This window comes from Protopterus annectens, chromosome 5.part1, assembly GCF_019279795.1.
Source record: "Protopterus annectens isolate FY-2018-M chromosome 5.part1, PAN1.0, whole genome shotgun sequence".
NCBI lineage: Eukaryota > Metazoa > Chordata > Ceratodontiformes > Protopteridae > Protopterus > Protopterus annectens.
The window spans coordinates 761,824,872-761,849,170 of record NC_056736.1 but is presented as its reverse complement, the minus strand read 5'-3'; the positions used below and the strand labels follow the sequence as shown (position 1 = coordinate 761,849,170).

General features: G+C 40.4%; 1 protein-coding gene across 1 annotated transcript in view; it reads left to right on the top strand.

Annotated features, from left to right (window-relative positions):
• Positions 1-8,142: 8,142 nt before the first annotated feature.
• Positions 8,143-24,299, top strand: part of LOC122803647 (kelch-like protein 35) — an 89,121-nt gene continuing 72,964 nt past the window's right edge. Inside the window, exon 1 of the mRNA XM_044073402.1 lies at positions 8,143-8,330. The gene's annotated coding sequence lies outside the window, so the exon portion shown is untranslated. The remainder of the gene's footprint in view (positions 8,331-24,299) is intronic.

Sequence of the window (24,299 nt, the reverse complement as noted above, 5' to 3'; positions counted from 1 at the left end):
CTGCTGCACCCCCAGATGCCCTTAATCTGTGGAGTATACTGCTGCACCACCCCAATGCCCTTAATCTGTGGAGTGTACTGCTGCACCCCCTGATGCCCAGAATCTGTGGAGAATACTGCTGCACCTCTGATGCCCTTAATCTGTGGAGTACACTGCTGAACCTCCATGCCTTTAATCTGTAGAGTATACTGCTGCACCTCCGATGTCCTTAATCTGTAGAGTATACTGCTGCATCCCCAATGCCCTTAATCTATGCAGTATACTGCTGCACCCCCTTGATGCCCTTAATCTGTGGAGTATACTGCTGCACCCCGATGTCCTTAATCTGTAGAGTATACTGCTGCACCCCCCGATGCCCTTAATCTGTGGAGTATACTGTTGCACCCCCCAATGCCCTTAATTTGTGGAGTATACTGCTGCACCCCATGCCCTTAATTTGTGAGTATACTGCTGCACCCCATGCCCTTAATCTGTGAGTATACTGCTGCACCCCCTGATGCCCTTAATCTGTGGAGTATACTGCTGCACCCCCTGATGCCCTTAATTTGTGGGGTATACTGCTGCACACCCGATGCCCTGAATCTGTGGAGTATACTGCTGCACCCCCTTGATGTCCTTAATCTGTGGAGTATACTGCTGCACCCCAATGTCCTTAATCTGTAGAGTATACTGCTGCACCCCACAATACCCTTAATCTCTGGAGTATACTGCTGCACCCCCCCGATGCCCTTAATTTGTGGGGTATACTGCTGCACCTCCGATGCCCTGAATCTGTGGAGTATACTGCTGCACCCCCCGATGCCCTTAATCTGTGGAGTATACTGTTGCACCCCCCGATGCAATAATTTACTTCTGTTTTAACATGCCTTATGACAAAATATAAATTAATAAATTAACACATTGTTTTATTTTTAATATGCAGTAATAGCATATATTCCTGATATCTAATCTGAAATAGTGTTAAATCCAGAAAAGTAGGATCAGGAGAGGGTTGGGATGGTAGGTTGGAGGGGCAGCTGAGGGGCCCAGTAGTGTAGCTAGGGTAAGTGAGAGGGACAACTGCCCAAGGCACAGAGTGTTAGATGAGGGTGGTTAGATGATCCTGATCTCTAATGCAGTATTGGCTTTTAAAAGCCGTTATTGCATTTGTGGTCAAACCAAAGTGCTGTATCACTTTGTATCTGGTCTAAACTGTAGCAGATAGCTTCATTTTAAAAGTGAAAGAAAATCTCTTTCTTTTTCAACTAAAACCTGAACACTGCAGTGCTCTGTACAGGCAGGGTATAAACCATAGCAACTGTATGCCACATTTGCAGCAAGCAGTCTGCTGCAGTTTATTAGAAGAATTATTTTTTAACTGAAACACGAGGGCAGTAGCATTCCATGCAGGTGGGGTATAAATTGTAGAAATTGTTTGCTACATTTGTAGCAAGATGCTCGCCATAGTTTATAACAAGAAATGTTTTATTTGTGTGTGTTAAGTGAAACATGAGCACTGTAGCGCTTTGTGTTTTAGCAACTGTTTGCTACATTTGTGGTAAGCAGTATGCTACAGTTTAAAAGAACAAGAAATTATTATTATTATTTTTTTTCAGGGCAGGGCACAGAAATTGGACCTGAATAATTGGGCATGGTATACAACTGGCCACTTGGAAGGTGTGTCAATAGAAGGAACATCTGTATTTTTTGCTCTTCACTTGAAGAGCTAAGGGGGTGGGGTGCTGTTTCATGTATGCAGCTAGATTTGAAGTAGACCAGGATAGATTGGTTTCCTATTTGACAAGCATAATATACCTGTGTCTCAAACTCTGTTACTAAGATCCAAGTATTTGAAAAGTATTGATGTCAACTTACTATCTGATCCTCCCACCTACATCCATGTACATGCTATATATTGATGTGAACTTGCAATGCCATAAAGCACACTTGCTTTGACTGTGTAGGTATGCTAATAACTCAAGATTTAAATGTATACATTTCTCTGTGTCATAACTGGACCATGTGTGTGGAAGCCATTCTATCCTTGCACTGTTTGTGTGCCCTCCACAGTAGATTTTCTTGGTTTTGATTTGCAATGTCAGAAGTACTTTCAGTCTGGCATTGCCTAAAAAAGGTACTATGGGGAAGACAATGTTTTAGCTAATATTTGAAAACCTAGAGGGGAGAGGTATATACCATCCCTGGCAAAGCAGCATGGCCTGTTGACCATCTCCTTCCATGCTGACAAATATTGCATCGCCTTGGAATGACACCAGAAACTAAGCCAATTATTTAAGTCAATCATATTTTGTTTGTATTGTGGCATCATCCTTGGAGAAGGTAAACTGGTGCTCAGTGCTAGGCTCATACCAGCCTGCGACACATATTCCAAGAGCTCCATGATGTCCCTCTTCATATAGTCTAGGGAGGTACAGCTTAGGTCATTTACTGCCTCAAGGACTATGACTGATTCATATCGGTACTTGTGGTCCAATGACCTGAGTGCATGTTAATGTGATGGATCCTAGCCCCTGATAAGCAACTGGCTGTAACTTTCTCCTTGCTCAGCCTGATGACAGGGACATCAGTGTGTCTCATGATGGAGTCTCCAATGACTAGAATTTTGGACTGTGTGGTGCCTTGCCTTATAGGATTAGAGGTAGAGGCTCCATGAGATGTAGCTCTATGTGTTGATGTGTGTGTTGTTTTGAAAGAGCGCATTTGGGGCTGCTGATGGTATTTGTTATGTGTACTTCGTCTAGGAGGTCTTTGTGGTTTAGGCAGGTTACATGTAAGTGCCTCAACATATGTGGGTCTATATGTCTGCTATGAATTGTGTGTGATGGGTACAGTGTGTGTACTACTGACAACCTTATTGACATTAGGAGTACTTTTATGTGAGAGCTTTGCCTCGAGTGACATTGTGTAAATACATCTCTCATATGCCATATCAGTATGTTTGAGAATTAACTGGTTGTCAATAAACATGAGGCAATTTCTACACTCCATCACGATGCCCGTAATCAACCATTCTGGTAATGAAGACAGTGGGAAAGTTCATATCAATGGAGCTTCTGCTTCCTCATCTGGTTGCACCAGTTTTGTACACCTTAGTTTTCATCTTCTTTGGCATTCTTCTGTCATATACTACACGTGACACTGTGTGTTAGTTCTGATTCTAGCTTTGACTTCCTCATTCAGACATCCTTTCTCCTCAACCACCCCTTCCAGTTACTTGAAGCTGCAAACCTGTTCCATTGTTTTCCCTTCTGTCTCAGTTCTCAGCTTTTTCTGATTTCCATTTGCTGTTATTACATCTGCCTTTTCTGTATTCACTGTCATCCCATGTGCCTTCACTTTTGCATTCCATTCCCGTATCATTTGTTGAAGTTCTTGCATCCTACCATGCACACATGATCAAGTCACAGAATTATTATGATTGGCTGTAGAAAAGACCGAGAGGGAGGTGTTTGCCTTAAATTTGGACTGTCACCTCTGCATCTCACCAACCTTAATCAGATGCATGATCGATAAAAACTGTTGCCACAGGAAACTACAATGCTAAATCTACCCTGGAACAAATAGTACAGTTTCAATACCTTCTGAAACTGGGCAGCTAATCTTTGAAACCCCTTGATTTATATTTATGGTATTTTCTATATTCATAACTTGATGGGAGATTTCTTTATGATCAGAGTTACTCCAAGTTATTTTAGGAATCTTTTGCCCAACCTCTCTGTTATGACTACAGATCTTCCATTTTATCAGTTCCATTTTTGCAGGCCTTGACCCCCCATGTCATTGATATACACCCCTCATCTAAAAGGCCTATGAACATCCACACTGAGGATCAAAAGTGTGTCTGTCTGTCTCTCTCTCTCTCTCTCCATGTTGGACTATACCTTTATTGTCTGTTTCAGATTAGAGTACTGATCCAGAACATTTCTGCCTACTCATCTAGTTTAGCATGCTAATCCAGAAAATCTCCAGCTACTGTTCCAGTTTAGAGTACTGATCCAGACTGCTTGGGATGGACATTCATAACTCCTGCAAGGCTCAGCTCTTAGCACCCAAGCATTGCCTGACTCCACACCTTTAATCTTCTTTTCTAAATCAGCCAATATATAGCACCCCCCACTCCCTGATGCTCCTATCTGTGGAGTATACTGCTGCATCCCCCCATGCCCTTAATCTGTGGAGTATGCTGCTGCACAACCCAATGGCCTTAATCTGTGCATATACTGCTGAACCCCCCAAGCCCTTAATCTGTGGCGATGCCCTTAATCTGTGGAGTATACTGCTACACCCCCGAGGTCCTTAATCTGTGGTGTATACTGCTGCACTCCCTGATGCCCCTAATCTGTGGAGTATACTGTTGCACACCTGATGCCCTTAATCTGTGGAGTATACTGCTGCACCCCCTGATGCCCTTAATCTGTGGAGTATACTGCTGCACTCCCCGATGCCCTTAATCTGTGGAGTATACTGCTGCACCCCCTGATGCCCTTAATCTGTGGAGTATACTGCTGTACCCCCGATGTCCTTAATCTGTGGAGTATACTGCTGCACCCCCGATGTCCTTAATCTGTAGAGTATATTGCTGCACCCCTCCGATGCCCTTAATCTGTGGAGTATACTGCTGCACCCCCTGATGCCCTTAATCTGTGGAGTATACTGCTGCACCCCCGATGCCCTTAATCTGTGGTGTGTACTGCTGCACCCCCAATGCCCTTAATCTGTGGAGTATACTGCTGCATTCCCCCAATGCCCTTAATCTGTGGAGTATACTGCTACACCCCCATGCCCTTAATCCATGGAGTATACTGCTGCATCCCCAATGCCCTTAATCTGTGGAGTATACTGCTGCACCCCCATGCCCTTAATCTGTGGAGCATACTGCTGCACCCCAATGTCCTTAATCTATAGAGTATACTGCTGCACCCCCCGATGCTCTTAATCTGTGGTGTATACTGCTGTACCCCCGATGTTCTTAATCTGTGGAGTATACTGCTGCACCCCCGATGTCCTTAATCTGTAGAGTATATTGCTGCACCCCTCCGATGCCCTTAATCTGTGGAGTATACTGCTGCACCCCCCCCCCCGATGCCCTTAATCTGTGGAGTATACTGCTGCACCCCCCTGATGCCCTGAATCTGTGGAGAATACTGCTGCACTCCCCCTGATGCCCTTAATTTGCAGAGTATACTGCTGCACTCCCTGATGCCCTGAATTTGTGGAGTATACTGCTGCACCCCCCCGATGCCCTTAATCTGTGGAGTATATTGCTGCACCCCCAATGCCCTGAATCTGTGGAGAATACTGCTGCGCCCCTCGATGCCCTTAATTTGTGGAATATACTGCTGCACCCCCATGCCCTTAATATGTGGAGTATACTGCTGCACCCCCTGATGCTCTTAACCTGTGGAGTACACTGCTAACCCCCCTTGCCCTTAATCTGTGGAGTATACTGCTGCACCCCTGATGTCCTTAATCTGTAGAGTATACTGCTTCACCCCCAATACCCTTAATCTGTGGAGTATACTGCTGCACCCCCATGCACTTAATCTGTGAGTATACTGCTGCACCCCCCGATGCCCTTAATTTGTGGAGTACACTGCTGAACCCCCATGCCCTTAATCTGTGAGTATACTGCTGCACCCCCAATGCCCTTAATTTGTGGAGTATACTGCTGCACCCCCTGATGCCCTTAATCTGTGGAGTATACTGCTGCACCCCCTGATGCCCTTAATCTGTGGAGTATACTGCTGCACCCCCGATGCCTTTAATCTGTGGAGTATACAGCTGAACCCCCTGATGCCCTTAATCTGTGGAGTATAGTGCTGCACTGCCCAGGTGCCCTGAATCTGTGGAGTATACAGCTGCACCCCCCTGATGCCCTTAATCTGTGGAGTATAGTGCTGCACCCCCCCCCCCCCGATGCCATGAATCTTTGGAGTATACTGCTGCACCTCCCTGATGCCATTAATTTGTGGAGTATACTGCTGTACCCCAATGCCCTTAATCTGTGGAGTATACTGCTGCACTCCCGCAATGCCCTTAATCTGTGGAGTATATTGCTGCACCCCCCCCAATGCCCTTAATTTGTGGAGTATACTGCTGCATCCCCCCCCCACCATACCTGATTCTTTTGCCCTGAGTTTAATAGCTACTGTCTGTGATGTAGGGAGGATATTGTCATATCCCATATCCTACACCAGTTAATTCTAACCTGAGATTAACAGTTAATGCCCTCACTATTTGGGGGCATTGCCTCGCCCCACACCATATCAGCCTCATAGCAGCTTCTGCCTTCGATGTATAAAGGGCACTATGACACTCACACCAGGCAGTAGCACCTACTGTTCTTGATGTGGTGAAGGCATTACTGATCTCCATATGATATAGAGGTGCTCTGATCTCACACCGTTTTGTTCTCTGATTCATCAAGCTTGACAGCTCTTTTAGTAGACAGTTTTAACAGATATTCATTCACACTGTATTCTCTTTTGTTATGTCCTTAAACTTCTGAAGCAAACTGAACTCCTAGCTCAATTTTTTATTATTATTTCAGATTGTCTTGCAGTTTAAAAATAGTTGCAGGACACTGGGCCCCTGCTAACATTACCTGGCTTAATGAAACACTGTGTAACCTGTGGGCAGGTCTTGTACAATAGCTGTACTGTAGTCATACATGCATGGCAACAGACTTTTGTCAGGAAACATTGATCAGTCTTTCTCCTTGTAGAGGATGGTATTTAACTATGCAAAGGGCCCATGGTTAAAAACTACTCTTCCTCCCTTCACTCTGCTTGGTCCTTTTAAGACTGACATAGAGTTTTTTAAATTAATGAAGAAATCAAATATATTTTCTGGATGTGTGTGTGTGTGTGTGTGTGGTGGGGGTCTTCTTGCAGGTATTTTTGACACCACTTTGTAAGGAGGGTGGCCTAATGATTAAGGTGTCTGCTTTCCAAACACAAGGTGCAGAGTTTGAGCCTCACAAGGGATAATTGGCTAGGCTTAAAATGGCTCTCAAGGGCAGTTTGCTTAGTACTAATCTATGAACCTATGTACTGTTGTTCTTTGCCTCCCTTCACATTTGTGTCAAGTTACTGTGTAAAGTAATTTAAATCACCTATAACTGCCAGCAATCTGCTGTATTTTCTTCCTGTACAGAAGTTCTACAGACAAACTGGGCTGTGTAGTGATATGGAGCATCTTCCTGTCCCATCATTGGTTTGTACTTACATTCTGCGGGGTCCACCTCATGATCGATCACTCATGCAAGGACAGGGCATTTGTGCAGGTGTGGGAGGTGCTAATACACTGCATTTAAATTTCATTATGACAAAAAAGGAAGACTCAGTTATGTAATCAGCTGATTGTAATATGGACAACAGCCTTTTGTCCCACCTTGACTGTTGGCTGTTAGAATCGCTAAACTGGCATAAATGTTTCTGTTTGGTGGTGTTTAAATGTCTTCATGTGGATGCTGGGCATCTGTTTTTTTATTTTATAACCCTTATAAAAGAAAACTGAAGCTAAATATAAAAGCTAAAGACAGAAAAGCAAAAATAAACTAGTATCCTAGGAGTAACCTACTGTGGTGTAGGTTAAATATAATTTTAAGAAGTGCAGATAGGTCCAGCCTGACTTCCAGAGAAAAATGTATAAAGTCCACCCCTTCATAAACATATCTAATAAAGGCTTAATGTGAGCATGACATTTATAATAAGGAAACATGTAACAGTGCATACAGATTAAACTGTAATATGCTCGTTTAAATTCAGATTTGATCGCTACAGATAGAAAAAGATGCAACAGAAAGAACCAGTCTTAAAAATGGCATCAAATCTATTACTAACTAAACTAATCTGGTATTATAATTATGTAACAGGCTTTGCTTGAGGCAGTTGTAATACCAGATTAGTTTAGTCAGTAATAGATATGATGCACTTACTAATATCATATTTAACTTACACCACAATAGGTTCCAAAAAACGTCTTATCTGATTTCTATATTACAGTGAATTTCCTTTAGCTTCTCTGTGGTCAAATTAACATCAGCCCTTTCCTTTTGCTCCTCCCCTACAGGTTGGTTTTCACATGCCTCCTCCCCCCAGAACCATATTTACAGCTGATGTTCATCATCTTCAGGAAATGTATTGTTTGGACCCTCTACGGCACGAGACAGAAAAACAAAGAAAGGCATAAAGCCTAGGATACAGATACACGACAGAGTTCTTTTTCAAGCTGTGCAGCAGAATTTGAAAAGGCGATCTACACAGAGGGTAGCACTTTGAAGCACTTTATTTGGGGCTGAGCTGAAGTCCTGCATGAACTGACAGAAGGTAATGTTAGCCAGCTGGACATACTGCTGCCTTTGTTCAGGGTACCTAGTATATGATGTTTACATGGGGTTTAAAGAAACGAACGGTAGTTCTGAAGTTACTTGTTTGGGATAAGTCATTTGTGTACCTAAGGATTTCATGCAATAACAGTGTGCTTTGGATTGTCATGTTTTTGAATGTGTTTCTGGTTGTGTGTATGTATATGTCATAAATCTACATATATATATATATATATATATATATATATATATATATATATATTTTTTTTTTTTTTTTTAAATCTGATAAACTCACTAGACACAAGAAGTGCTTGTTTTCAAGGATGACTCCAGAGCCCTGTTTAGAGTCATACAGAAGACAAATGCAGACTGAGGACATCAAACCTGGGGCCACATAGCTTTAATATTTTCTGTTAAACAACCAGCTATATGGGTACAATGCCTGGGCTTGAATCCAACAATGGATATATCAGTTTTATGTAAAATAAGTAATAGAAAACAGGCTTTTTAATGGTTTCCTTTTAGTGTAAACTGTCAGCCAGCAAGATATTCATTTATCATAATCAATACAGGAGCAGTCTGGTTTTCTGGACACAAGATGCAATGTCACATGTGATATAAGATTTACTCGTATACAATCTGCCCCTGAGCAAGTCAGTATAACCTTTCCATGGTAGTAGCACTAGTTATAATTGGAACTGTGGTTTCTTGGTCATATTTAATCTAAAATTTATATATATGCATAATAATATTAAAGTTTACCAAAGAGTAACTCAGCCTGATGGTGTACAGAAGGAAGTAACTGGCCCATCCTTTAACTAAAGCCATACTAAAGCTGTTTTAGAAAATTTGGAGGTATAAAATCATGTGTTTTTGTCTCAGACCATCAGCCATTTACCATTTCTTTTTCACTAACATTAGTCTCCGCATTTTTAGGATTTAAGCCATTTATCATTTTTAAACCAAGCTTATTAAGGATACCCCCCCCCATCTCATTGTCAAAAGTAACACATTTAACAGGTTTTGGAATTTGTAGATCCTTAAATGAAGATTGTCCTTTTCATGCTGAAAGAACCTGGTTATATTTACATTCTTAGTCCAGAACACAATATCTAAAGAGGCATCAGTGTTTAATACAACTCCTCCAAGATGTTGGGTGAAGGTAATACAGTCCCAAGCAGGGGAAAGATGAATTGTATATGTATTATCTATCAGCTACTCATGTTAGCGTAGCCAGGCATCCCAACTGGGTGTTTTCTGTGGTCACTGTAAAGAACTGGTCACAGGTACAGTGCAACATGACTACATTTTAAATTAAATGTGCCCATTGCTATGGCTACACCATTCACCTTCCTGTGAAACCAGATGCCTTTTGTCTTCTCCTAGCTAAGCGGTACACTTCTGTGTTTTATGATACTGCTGCTGTACTCAGAAATCATAATTTTGGTAAGATTTAAAGAGGAGAAATCTTAAGGCTTGTTAAGGCAGTAACTCCGTGTCCCACTCTTGCAGGCAGTCGGCAGACACTGCATCCCATATTTCCTAATAGAACTGGACTCTTGTCTCTTCCCTGGCAGTTTTGGACAGGTCAGATACCACGGTGTGTGAGAACAGTGCCAGGACTGTAATAAGAAACAGATCAGAAAGTGAAACAGTAGCCAGAAGGGCTCATAGCTGACTGTAAAGGATTCATTATGGATTCTTTTCAGAAGTGCATTGTGGGTGTTTGAGGTAGCTGGAACTGCAGCTGCCTGGCCAGAGAATATACTTACATGAGCCATAGAACAGCTCAGACATTAACCTTTATAAGTAGTATATTGTTTCATCTTAAAAATTAAAGGCAATACTTTGCATTGTATTTTTTGGAACAGGTTTGTAGTTTATCTCTATATAAGGAATATTGTTTCATTTTGTTACTTAAGGGGAAACAGTTCATATTGCAATGTTCAGTGAAACATGCCTGCAATCAGCCTTTATAAGCATAATATTGTTTCCCCTTGGAACTTAAAGGAAATGTTTTGTACTGCAATGTTCATAGCACTGTTCATAGCAGGTGTCTCTTAAACTACTCTGTGCATGTTTTGTTAATATACAGTAGTACTTACCTTTAACTTTTCTGATGACCTAGGAAAGTACTATAATAAGTATAAGCCTGCATGGTGCCCACTCATTTGTGTTTCTGAAGGGAATATAATTACTAAGAGCAATGACCTTGGCCTTTTGGGTAATGTGATTGTATTTTTTTCCTAAGTAAAAGACGTTCATGGCAGCCTTTGATACTGGCTGAGATAAGGCTGTGCTATTGTTTTGTAGTCTCCAGACTGCCCTCTACAGTTACTAACTGTGCACAACACTGTTAACTCTTCCATGCCTGGTTATGATGTACAAACACATTTCTTCTCATTGTTAATGCCCAAGTTCTTTTATTTCCATCTAATGTCCCCCTAAGAAACCATTTCTTGTTATGTTTATCAGCTATCTTGTGTAAAAAGGCAAAGTTGGTAAAGTGATATGAAGGTTTGCAGACAGAGCATGGAAAGTAAGAGGTCAATGTTTCACTGGTGAAAGAAATCTATCAACAGAGTACATGTGGGATAATAGAATTATTCAAATCTGTGAGGCCAGAGCAGACATGGACTAGAAAATTGTAGACATTCTGAGATATTGTGACTTGATAATTTATTTAAATGGTTCAATGAATGTAAAATTGGAATGACTGTGGAAAAGAAAGAAAATACAGGACCGAAAAAAGGAAAATGATTATATGCGGATGTCTCTCTTTTTTTCAGAAGTGCAAGCTAAAGGAAAAAAAAAACAATTTTATAACTTTGGCTAACACACATAACTAAGAAATGCTTTATATCCCACTGTCATGTGTAGTACCCTTTAAAATAGTTTTGAAATACTAAGAAATAAAAAGGATAAAGGTGTGGCAAGATGAAAAGGTGAATTTATAAATCTACACTGTCACTGGTGGTTAGAAAGTATGTGGTGGCTTTGTAGTAATGTTTATTTGTTAAGTAGGTAAACCCATTGGACTTTTGTGACTCTTTCAGGAACATCATTTGGTTAGACAATTTACTCAGAGGTCTATAGTAGGCACGTGGAGACTGAAGGCCTCGAACCTAAGATCATGGTATAAAACTTAACTGTTATAGCCTTACTCTTTTACACAAAGTGCCAGATAAAGTGTAGAGAAAACAGGAAAATGAGGCTCTCCAACCTTCAGGACTGAAGTTGCAGAAAGAGCATAGTACTTTGTTCTTCAGTTTCCATCTAAGTAAAACAGGAACAGACTAGAGAAAGTACAATACAAGATAACAGTGGAGGCTAACAGAGGTCATCCAGTGGCACTCAGCTCCTACTTGTTAGAGAGCAAATGAAAAGAAGAAGGAATGGTGAGGCCAGACAGCTAACTAAAACTGGAGCGCTGAGGAAAACACGTGTCCTATAACCAAGGCATGGTATATGACCAGACAGCTTACTAAAACTGGAGCGCTGATGAAAACACGTGTCCTATAACCAAGGCATGGTATATGACCAGACAGTTTACTAAAACTGGAGCGCTGATGAAAAACGTGTCCTATAACCAAGACATGGTTTATGACCAGACAGCTTACTAAAACTGGAGTGCTGATGAAAACGTGTCCTATAACCAAGGCATGGTATATGACCAGACAGCTTACTAAAACTGGAGCGCTGATGAAAAACGTGTCCTATAACCAAGGCATGGTATATGACCAGACAGCTTACTAAAACTGGAGCGCTGATGAAAAACGTGTCCTATAACCAAGGCATGGTATATGACCAGACAGCTTACTAAAACTGGAGCGCTGATGAAAAATGTGTCCTATAACCAAGGCATGGTATATGACCAGACAGCTTACTAAAACTGGAGCGCTGATGAAAAACATGTCCTATAACCAAGGCATGGTATATGACCAGACAGCTTACTAAAACTGGAGCGCTGATGAAAAACGTGTCCTATAACCAAGGCATGATATATGACCAGACAGCTTACTAAAACTGGAGCGCTGATGAAAAATGTGCCCTATAACCAAGGCATGGTATATGAACAGACAGCTTACAAAAACTGGAGCGCTGATTAAAAACGTGTCCTATAACCAAGGCATGGTATATGACCAGACAGCTTACTAAAACTGGAGCGCTGATGAAAAACGTGTCCTATAACCAAGGCATGGTATATGACCAGACAGCTTACTAAAACTGGAGCGCTGATGAAAAACGTGTCCTATAACCAAGGCATGGTATATGACCAGACAGCTTACTAAAACTGGAGCGCTGATGAAAAACATGTCCTATAACCAAGGCATGGTATATGACCAGACAGCTTACTAAAACTGGAGCGCTGATGAAAAACATGTCCTATAACCAAGGCATGGTGTATGACCAGACAGCTTGCTAAAACTGGAGCGCTGATGAAAAACGTAACCTATAACCAAGGCATGGTATATGACCAGATAGCTTACTAAAACTGGAGCGCTGATGAAAAACATGCCCTATAACCAAGGCATGGTATATGACCAGACAGCTTACTAAAACTGGAGTGCTGATGAAAAACGTGTCCTATAACCAGGGCATGGTATATGACCAGACAGCTTACTAAAACTGGAGCGCTGATGAAAAATGTGTCCTATAACCAAGGCATGGTATATGACCAGACAGCTTACTAAAACTGGAGCGCTGATGAAAAACGTGTCCTATAACCAAGGCATTGTATATGACCAGACAGCTTACTAAAACTGGAGCGCTGATGAAAAACGTGTCCTATAACCAAGGCATGGTATATGACAAGACAGCTTACTAAAACTGGAGCGCTGATGAAAAACGTGTCCTATAACCAAGGCATGGTGTATCAGCAGACAGGTGCATGTGGCCCACTGCCAGCCTAAAAAGGTGTGGTTTGGCACAGAGTGTTACTATTTGTATCAAACAACCTGCTTCAGGAAAGGAATTTCCCTTCAGAAATGTTTGGAAATTCAATAGCAACCAATGTGTGTTAATCATGAGGAAAATGAGCATGTAGGCCATCTATTTAAGTGGAACTAAGAACATATTCAGAATATTGATATACTGGGGTGGGGCAAGCTACCTTTATCTGCCAATAGGCCCAGTGTTTCTTTGCGGAGCATCTTTGTAAGGCATGTTGGTACATGTGTGTCATAGAAATGATATGTTGCACATCTCACATATACTAAACACTCTAAACCTGTAACCCTTGAGTGAGTAAAATGCACCATGTTTTTCCGTATGTTTGCAGCAGTCTAAAGAGCAAAGCATCTGAAACTGGACAGTGACAGATAAGCTCTATCAGAGTTTTAAAAGTATATAGCAGTGTTAATGCCTAGTTTTAACTCAGCCACCCTGTACCACCTAAATCTGGAAATGTGGGAAATATTGTCTTGGCAACCCATGAAATACTGGACAGGTGGTACTGGTTGAACAGGTGGTACTATTTGTAGGTTCATGAGAACTTACTAGGCTATTGATCCATGAGCATCTTTAGAATCCTAGCCATGCATTCCCTTGAAATGTTTAGCCCTTGTATTTTAAGTATGCCTAACCCAGACACAAGCAGAACATTGACATTTTGGAGGGGAGATTTTGCGATTACCCATCTATTTGTCCAGACTATGGTTGAATAGTGTAAGAGAAATTCTTTCTTTATGTGGGCAGAAAGACGATTCTAAAGAAGTGGTGCTGTTTGTTATACATATCTGTCCCCCTGATGTTCTATTTATGTTGCAGAAGAGATTTAAATCTCTCAATCAGCTGTTTATGTTTCAGCTGGACTTGTGAATATGCAGTAGGTCTGGCAGTATACATTCTGCTGAGGCTCGGTATGCAAGACAGAGATTGCCCGCCAGTGGCCTGTATGACTCCAAGAAGAAGGACAAAGCTTTAAGACAGTCCAAATAGATTTTGTGATTTCGGCCCTTGATTTTCTTAGTAACGAAGACTCAAAGGCATTCAAGTTGGGTCACATTTTTGGACAAGTACATATCAAAAGGGACATTATACTCGAGTGACCTGATAAGTGTGGAGTACAATGGGATGATCAAATCCCTGGGCCTCAACAACATATCCTTAGTAATAGGCTATGCAATGAAAATGTACTTTCTTGTAATAGGGGATATGTGATAATCGAAGGACGGCTCTTTATCTACACAGAACCTAACTACTGGTTAAAATTTCAGGGGTATGTTGCTAATGTGATAGCTAAAATGGACTTCTTGGTTGCAGAAAGATAATATTATACATTTATTGAGATTTAGTTGTAGATGGCTTTGACTTCAACTGTTGGCGCTCTTGAATGGTCTCAGTATTCTCTTTTGAGATTATGACGGCATCAAGTTTATCAGCAAACATAGTCAGCCATGAACCCTTAACAGTTTTTCTGACATCTGAGAAGTAAAATGCCAAGGACTGAACACCAGGGTACACCACTAGTGACATATCTTTTGGAGGAGATAGAGCACCCCCCCCCCAATTTCCTGGGTTCTGCTTGTGATTCAGTTTGCTGTCTAATGAGTAAGATAGGGCTGACATTTATCTGGGACAGTTTGTCTATAATAAATGTGTATGAGATATTTTACTGAATACCTTTAAAAGGTTTAGATATGCACCGTGTACTGAGTGCCCTCATCCAATGATTCAGTAATCTCTTCAAAGAAGTCAGCCAGGTTAAGAAGGTAGGATCTGCCTTAACAAATATGAACTGGCTTGAGTCTAGAGTTTGTAAGTTACCTAGGTTCCTATGTATTAATTCCATAATGATCCTTTTAGTAGCCCTACAGATGAGACTGGTCAGCCTTGTGGGTCTACAATTTACTATCCTCTATTTGTCCAGCACAAAGCCTGTTCAGTGGTTGATACTGAATAGCTTCTGTAGGGAGTCTGGCAATACCTGTTTCAGGCTGGCTAGTTGGCAGCCCATTGAGTTATTTGAGCCTGTAGTGGCAGAGTTCTTGGCCTTGTTATTTGAGCCTGTAGTGGCAGAGTTCTTGGCCTTGTTATTTGAGCCTGTAGTGGCAGAGGTCTTGGCCTTGTTATTTGAGCCTGTAGTGGCCGAGGTCTTGGCCTTGTTATTTGAGCCTGTAGTGGCCGAGTTCTTGGCCTTGGATAATGCCTTGAGTGCTTGTTCATGGGTCAGTTGTGGGGTACGTAGATGTGGGTATGCGAGCTAGAAATAAAAGAAAGGAGAGGGGGGAAGGATTCAAACCATTTACCCTTGGCACTCTATTAGAGATTGATAGCTGTTTTGCCACCACCAGCTGTAGCAGCTGGTCATAGGGTCATAGGTTCATAGGTTCATAGGGTCATAGGTGATTATTAGGCTAATGGCACAACAGCCTTAACAAGTCTAGCCAATAATACCCAGGATATAACAATAATATATCTTAACTCCTCAGTCTGCATAAGACACGTGTCTTACACTTTGTATTTTTTTAGTGAGGAACCTCTGGGGTCACTCCAATTGGTGTAAGTGCCTGGTTAGATACATGCAGAATGGAGCATTGCATTCGACTATGGGCCTGATGAAGGCCAGCTACAATGGCATTATGACTTCCTTTGATCTTTGATGCCATGCCTTTACTTATAAGTTGAGACACACAGAAAGATTTCCTCACTACCATAGCTGCCTGGTGGTCACAGTTTAGGTTATTATCTATCTGTGTTCCTAGGTCCCTCACCAATGGGTCTACTTTGAGGAGTGTGCTATCAATATTATAGTTTACAGGGATATCTGATTTACCGAAGGGTACAATTACCAATTTTTTAGCATTTAGTCTCTCTCAGACCATGGTTTTGGCACCAGTCATTTGTCATTTTAGGCCTGTTTGTAGGATGTTAACATAACTGGGGATTCAGTGATTGCTCCCAGCTTACAGTTGTCAGCAAACTTGGTGAGTCAGAGGATCCCAACATTGGCTTTCACTTCAGAGACTCCAGAATATTAACCTCAGTAATACTTTTTGATCTGTCTAAGGCCTTTGATACAGTTTCACAACCAAAATTATTACAAAAACTCTCATCCCTGGGTCTTTCCCTGTCCACTCAACAGTGGTTCTGTAGCTGTTTAACAGACAGATAACAATGAGTAAAATGGCAGGGCAGTCTCTCTCCTGCTATTTACCAAACAACACAGGAATTCCTCAGGCTTCATTCTTGGACCTCTCCTCTTCAACACTTTTATAAATAGCCTCCACACTGCTTCTCACCAAAGCTCCTTAATTCAATGTGCAGATGGTTTTACCCTTATCTCTTCCTCACTTCAGCACATAATTCAAACTGCCTTCTCCACCATTGAAACCTGGCTAAACAACGCGCAACTTCTGCTGAACCCCAATTAAACCAAACTCCTCCTTTTCACACCCAAGACAATCTCAACTGATTTAAGATCTTCTCACTAAATAATACTCAAAGTGAAGTGGTCTCCCAAGCCAAACTATTAAGAGTGAGCAGAGGCAATAAACTTTCCCTTGATTTACACATGCAAAATGCAGTAAAAAAGAACCACCTAGCTAACTAGTGATGCTCTATCGCCAGAAAAGCTTTATGGATACTACCAGCAAAACTACTCAGGCCACTACCTACCTGTTCCCCTCTCTACTTTATGGACCTCTCATTCTGACCAATATCCAGAGTGCCCTAAAAATAAACTTGAATCCTGCTATAATAAAATAGCTAAATTTGCTGTAGGTGCACCTCATTACAAACACCACTGCACTGCCCTTAGACCCCTTAACTAGCTCGAATCTCCACATCTCTTAAACTACCTGCAACAAGCTATAGCCCAGAAAGTTATAAATCAACCCAGAAACTGTCCTGCTCTAAACCTAATCCTCCAAACCTATACACCCATCAGGGATCTTCAATCTGAAGACAAGCAACTTGCGCCCGTATACAGACCAAACAAAAAAGCTTGACAGTATCATTACTCATACGCTGCCGCAAAACTCCGGAATGCATTATCAGTAAACATCAGAACAATTTCAAACCTAAGAGTTTTAAACTCACTCTAAAGAATTTCCTTCAAAAACAAGTGCCTGCCCTTGTTCAAAAACTATTTAACTACCCTCTCATTTCCCCCACCTCTATATTTCCCTTTCTCCACTTCTTGTCCACACACTTTATCCCCTCTCTTCTACCTCCCTACTTTAAATACCTTCCATGCCCTCACATTCTTTCACACTTCCTTCCTAGCTCTTCAGTACATCTTCCCTTCACCCACAATTCCATCTCGCCCTGTCTTTCACCTCCTCTTCTTCAGTATACCCCCTATTAGGGTGTACAGACCTTCTAACAAATGTCTGCATTCTGCTTTACCATGCTAGACTCTCTACAAGACTTCCTTCCTCACACTAACACCAACTTTCTACCTAACCCAATTTTACTCTTGTTATATACCTCCTTTTTAACCCAGTATGTATTTATATGTCTTCTGTTCTGTTTGACTGTTCAGTGGGAGACAGTTTGTTTATATGAGTTTATTAAGTATATATATATATATATATATATATATATATATATATATATATATATACATATATATATATATATATATATATATATATATATATATGTATATATATATATATATATATATATACACACACACACACACACACACACACACACACACACACACTCACATATGAAATTATATATGTGTGTGTGTGTGTGTGTGTGTGTGTGTGTATATATATATATATATATATATATATATATATATATATATATATATATATATATATATATATATGTGTGTGTGTGTGTGTGTGTGTGTGTATATCTATCTAAATATATATATATATATATATATATATATATATATATATATATATATATGAAGTTGACTCCTAGTTTACAAATGTTTATTTATTCTTAAACCCTAAAAACCCCAAATGAATGGTTTTCTATCCTAACAAAGCTGCCCCCCATAACACTTTCTACATTACCTCTCTTAACAATACCATCATAACCCCATCACTGTACACTAAACTTTTAAAAGTAGAAATTGACTGTAACGTTACATTTGATATTCATATCTCCCAGACAGTTAAAAAGATACATAAAAAACTTGGTAACCTATACAGGAACAAACACTACTTTACCAAAAACGGCACAATAGCCATTGCCCAAACCTACTTAGTCCCAACCTTACTGTATGCAGCCCCCATTCTCACTAATCTTAAGAAATCTAAATTACAAAAACTTGAAACCTGTTACAATAAAATTGTAAGATATGCCACAAATGTACCAGCTAGATCACACCATTGCCTTGCAACCAAACAACTCTGCTGGTTATAACTCCAACTCCTACACTATATACAGCTAACAATGGCACATAAAATCCTCTCAGATCCTGAGAAAAATAGCAGCCCTACAAACTCTTCTTTAGCCCTATGCTACCAACAGACCACTCTGATCCATCAACAAACACCAAATAAAAACCTATATATCCAAAAATAAAGCAGGTTATTCTCTGTTTGCAAAGTACATAGTTAAATCTGGAATGCTGCCAGCAAACATTACCTCCATAACATCCATAACAGCCCTATTCAAAACAAGCCAAAAAAACACTTCCTTAGCAAGTGGCTTTGCACCTGCTGTACCCCCGGCTGACAGCTACCTGTTCACTCTGCACTGCCACCTCTTCAACTCTTCTCCAGACTTTTTCACAGTCTCACCTGCAGTCCTTTTCTGCCTCACACCAGTCTCACCTGCAGTCCTTTTCTGCCTCACACCATCCACTGTACAACTTCTATCTATTCGATATACCCAGTTACATACACAAAAATGATAAAAGTACATCTCCAACTCTGTCTTGCTATTCATTTATAACATTATAATGTTATTTACCTTGTAAATATGGATTTCTCATTGATGCCTGAATGCAACTGGAATACACTATGTGATTTTTGCTTATACTATAATCTTAAACCTCTCTCTGAGTGTCTAATTTCCTTATGCTTGCATAAAATTCCACTAATGTCCTAATGTTTGTATAACAGTAGATTGTATAATACATTGCATACTATTGCTACTTGGCCTTTGTCAACTTGAATTAGTTACATTTATGTTATTATGTGCAACTTGGCCGGTGATGACTTGTATTGGTTCCATTTATTATTTATATATTACCACTACGACTATTATTATTTTTATAAATCTAATCCCAGATTATCTCATCCTCTCTGTGAATCAGCTACTAGTTTTGATAACTTAATCCATATGAAAACGTATAGCAGCTGTCTATCTTGTATGTCTCTAAAAACTCTTATAATAATTGTTAATTCAACACTTTGTAAACTTTGATGCTTACTGTTGTGGAGATTTTCTTCCTGGGCCTCCGCTGAAAATTCCTGGTTCAGTTGGACTTTCCTGGTTAACAAACATCAGATAAATAAAATAAATAAATAAATACCAAACAGGAGGGGTCTCAACACTGAGCCCTTTGGAACTTCACTATTAACAGGTTTCTTATCAAAACTGGATTTGGATCCACCTATCTGGAAAACGTGTCTGGTCAGTGAGCCAGATGATCTGCAAAGAGACATAAGCATGACCTCTCCTTCTGTTGTGGTCCAGTAAGTGGGTGGTAGCTAACAGCAGAAAGGGGGGAACTGTTGCAGGGGTGTAGCAAAGCATAAAATAACCACTTAAGTGATCTTTAATACAAGAGACAAGTCTTCATCAGTTGTTTAAATCTGACAATAGTGTGAATAAAATGTGTTTCTTCTCTTTGTATTGATTGTAGACATTCATGGCAAAAAAAGTAATATTTGCAAAAAGATACAGAACATTGATACAGAAACTGACAAAGTAAACAATTATGCATTGCCTGTGGTAGGAGTGTTACAATAGCTTATTTGTTATGTATGTTAAATATCTAGTGGCTAACAAAACAAAGATTTCTGGGAACCGTAGGTTTCCAAACATGCTAAAGACGTAATGTAAAACAAGAAGTAGTAAATGCAATAAAACATATGTCTGTGCTCCCAGTTTAAACATTAATTTAAACAAGGATTTATTTTGGTTTTTCTACCATAGCAGTAAATGTGCAGCATTTGGGAATTAGTAATGGCAAAAGAGCAGGTGTTTTTACTAACAAGATACTGTCAACATATCGCCATTCAGGTGTATTATATTTATTCACCAAACACATTTATAATGCAGACTAAGCTAAGCAAGTGTTTGCTATGTGCAGAGGCTTTTTATTATTTTTGCTGTTGGTAAAGGATTCCTCGCTAAGCAAGTATTTGCTATGTGTAGAGGCATTTTTTTTATTTTTGCTGTTGGGAAAAAGGATTCCTCTATTTATGTTAAACTCGTTGTCTTGTGTCCTCTCTGGGGAATTCATCTCATTAGTGCAGCTTTGCTTGCACAGTTCTATAGCTGCACTTCTAATTTGCAGCCAACCTGCTATTTCTTCTAATGAAATTACATGTAAATAGTTTCCCCTTGACCTGGTCAGTAGTGGCCTTTCTAAATCCTTGTAACCCGGTTTATGAAGAGTTTGCTGCTAATTTTCTGAAACAATGTGTTCAGCACATAAAGAAAGTCCAGGAGAGAGAGAGAGAGAGACAGAGAGAGAGAGACAGAGAGAGAGAGAGAGAGAGAGAGAGAGAGAGAGATTGGGAGGTGAAATTTGTTGGCCTGAAGTAGGGTCCGCAAGCATACATAAGGTGGTAGGTAGGTGACATCAACTGAACAGCAAAGCTTTCACAATAAAATAATTGAAAGTGGTGGCAGGAGGCAGTCAGTTTTATGTGTTAAGGACAATGACAAAACACAGTGTTACAAAAGCCTATACATTTAGCTGCGCTAAAACAAAAAATAAGAAGAAATTACATATCCACAGAAGCCAAGCAACATGAGATATGGATGCAAGATACTATATAAAAAAACAAGCAATTCTGAAGATTCATAGAAAAAGTTGCATATTTTGTTTGCAATTGCAGTTTAAGTGTAAGACATGACTACATTTGATCTTAGCTAATTGGTCAAGAAGCAGTTAGATTACATCCTGCTAACATGTTATACTTACATACTTTGCATCTCTGAAATTAACAGTAAAAAAAAAACTAAAAACATATTTTTTGCCTACAGTGCCTTATTTGCTTGAGAAAGATTTAGTAAGTAATGAAATCTTATTGTATTTCACCTTAATGCATGCTCAGTCTTGCAGTTTTGGGGAGTTTTAATCATGGTCACTGCATTGTTGTGTTCTGTTTTGCCTGGGTGCAGCTGGTGGACTCTGAGGCACAGGATAATTACAATCTGCAGCCGATGGCACTGTTTTCTGTTTGACATACTCCTGCGTGCATTGTTAATAAATTCTCATTTTAATACAAAAACACACAAAAACGTGTTAGAAAGTGTTGCAGCAGCTGCTAATCCCCCTGCAGAGATGATATATTTACGTTACAATTAATGCGGAGGATTATGGTGTAGTAAGCTGTTTAGGGTTTGATTCCTTCTTCTTCCATTTGCCTGTGGTGTTACACTAAGCAAGTCACTTGAACGTGCAGTGTTACAGGGCTGCCCCTAAAATAGGACAGTGAGTTCACCCTGTCACCAGGTGTGTAAAAATGTTCAAAGGTGAATATGCTAACAAAACAGTGGGTAAACATTCCACCAAATCTGACTAAGTATTGCAAATTCCCACATGTAGCCATGCCCTCCTTCATTGACCCCCCACTCTTCTAGCTATTGCAGGAACCCCAAATACCATGTATCAAAATGCTGTCCACATCTGGCTCTAACGAACCGTTTTATTTCAGTTTATTTACTGCATTAGTCCCAGTGAACCAGTGGTCCTTTGGCAAGGGAGGCCCAGGAAATCCCGAAAAGACAAACAACACATACATATGGTTTAAGTAAATATTGAGAATACTGTAGCAATAACCCAAGCCTGGGTGTGGGTAATGCTGGATTTACCCACGGTTGGTGTGGTTTGGTCAGGAGGGCAAAGCCTGAGTGGCCAAACAAAGACAACCGTGGGTAAATTCAGCATTACCCACACCCAGAAGTGGGGTATTGCTATTATACAATGACATTATTTAAGAAAAAAAATAATTAACTTTTCTTAAATAATGGCATTGTATAATACCTCCTTGCTGCCCTTCTGCAGCTGTCTGGTATTCTGCGGCAGTTCTGATGTACTGCGCATGTGTACGCAGTACATCACAGCTGTGGGCAAATGCAACGGAGAAAGCAAGATCTCCGTTGCTTTTTACAAAATGTCTCGCTATGTTAAATGGGTTTAACATAGCGAGACAGTGTGAAGCAACGGAGATCTTGCGTTCTCCGTTGCTGTAAAAAAACAGTTATAGTAATGGTAAAAGTCTGGGCAACCGGACCTTTTTCCATTACTATAACTCTGATTTACAGCGTGCACACTGACCAATCAGCGTGCACGTTTTTGAATATTAATGGGGGTCTTTGTATAAATATGTATATTCTACTTTTACATGTAAATAAATCACTTTAGGAATAATACTGGATGCCCAGCTGTAAGCGCCTGGCATTAATGCTCATGAAGAGAGACGGGAAGTGAGTTGTGATATGGTACCATTATGGTGAAATCTGAAATGGCTAGGTAGGGTCCGATAAGAAGGATATGCGTACATCGGTGATGGAAAGGAGAATATATGCTCAGTTAAGATCATACTGTTCCATGAAGTCGTTGCGTTCATTGTCTTAATAAAATAAATGTTGCTGCGTCTGTCTTCATTGCCCGCCATGTGTTTTTCAGTTAAGGACATACTGTTCCATGAAGTTGTTGCGTTCATTGTCTTAATACAATAAATGTTGCTGCGTCTGTCTTCGTTGCCCGCCATGTGTTTTTCAGTTAAGGACATACTGTCCCATGAAGTCGTTGCATTCATTGTCTTAATAAAATAAATGTTGCTGCGTCTGTCTTCGTTGCCCGCCATGTGTTTTTCCTCATCTTTTCCTTTTGCTGCATCTGCACGTCTCTGTGCGATACTTCTTTTCCTAATCAGTGTAGGACCTTCATGTTAATGAATCTTTTACCACTTATTTCCCTTTAAAGCTGGTACTCCTGATTTATAGCTCGATCCTTCAGTTGCACTATCCTGGGTCCCCACTACCATGGATCCCTGCTCTGTCTGCACACCCCCCATCAGGCACTGGCTGGAATCGTTCACCTTTTCTTTCTTTTTATTCTTGTTTGTATATGATGTAAGACAATACCAGTGTGTGTGTGTGTGTGTGTGTGTGTGTGTGTGTGTGTGTGTGTGTGTGTGTGTGTGTGTGTGTGTGTGTGTGTGTGTGTGTGAGTGTGTGTGCGTGCGTCTGTGTGTGCGTGTGTGCGCGTGTGTGTGTGTATGTGTGAAAGCCACTAAGCGGCTGCACTTCCTGGAAAACGTTGCAGTGCCTTTGTGTTTTCTTTTGCTAATGTTACTGCCAGTTCTGTTTCTCCTGGCACAGGATTCGTTACATGTACAATCACATAGAGCTGTTCCTACCCTTCTTGGAAGCCTTTAATAGGACCTGAGTTTTTCCTGACAACATTTTGCCCCAGCACAGCTTCCACTCTTACTGCCGTCATTGTTATTTGATTCATTTCAGCCACTGTACCTGTACTGCTCTTACCAAACTACAATGGGTGTCATATACTAGCAATTAAAAAAAAAGAAAGAAAAACTGTTTTATTTCACTTTTGCCTATAGACTTCTTTATTCAGTCCTGTGCCAGGCTATCATTTCATTACTACCTTAGTAGGTATAGCCACAACAGAATTGTCAGACACACATACAAATTCCTCATATAAACACATAAAACATATATTAAACTAGGAGACAGGGCACAGAGCACCTATGTGCCAAGGAACACTGTACTCACAGAACTATGAATTTTCAGCAAGCACACACCACTCAAATCAGTCTGGAAATCCTATATCAGTAATACAGAGTCC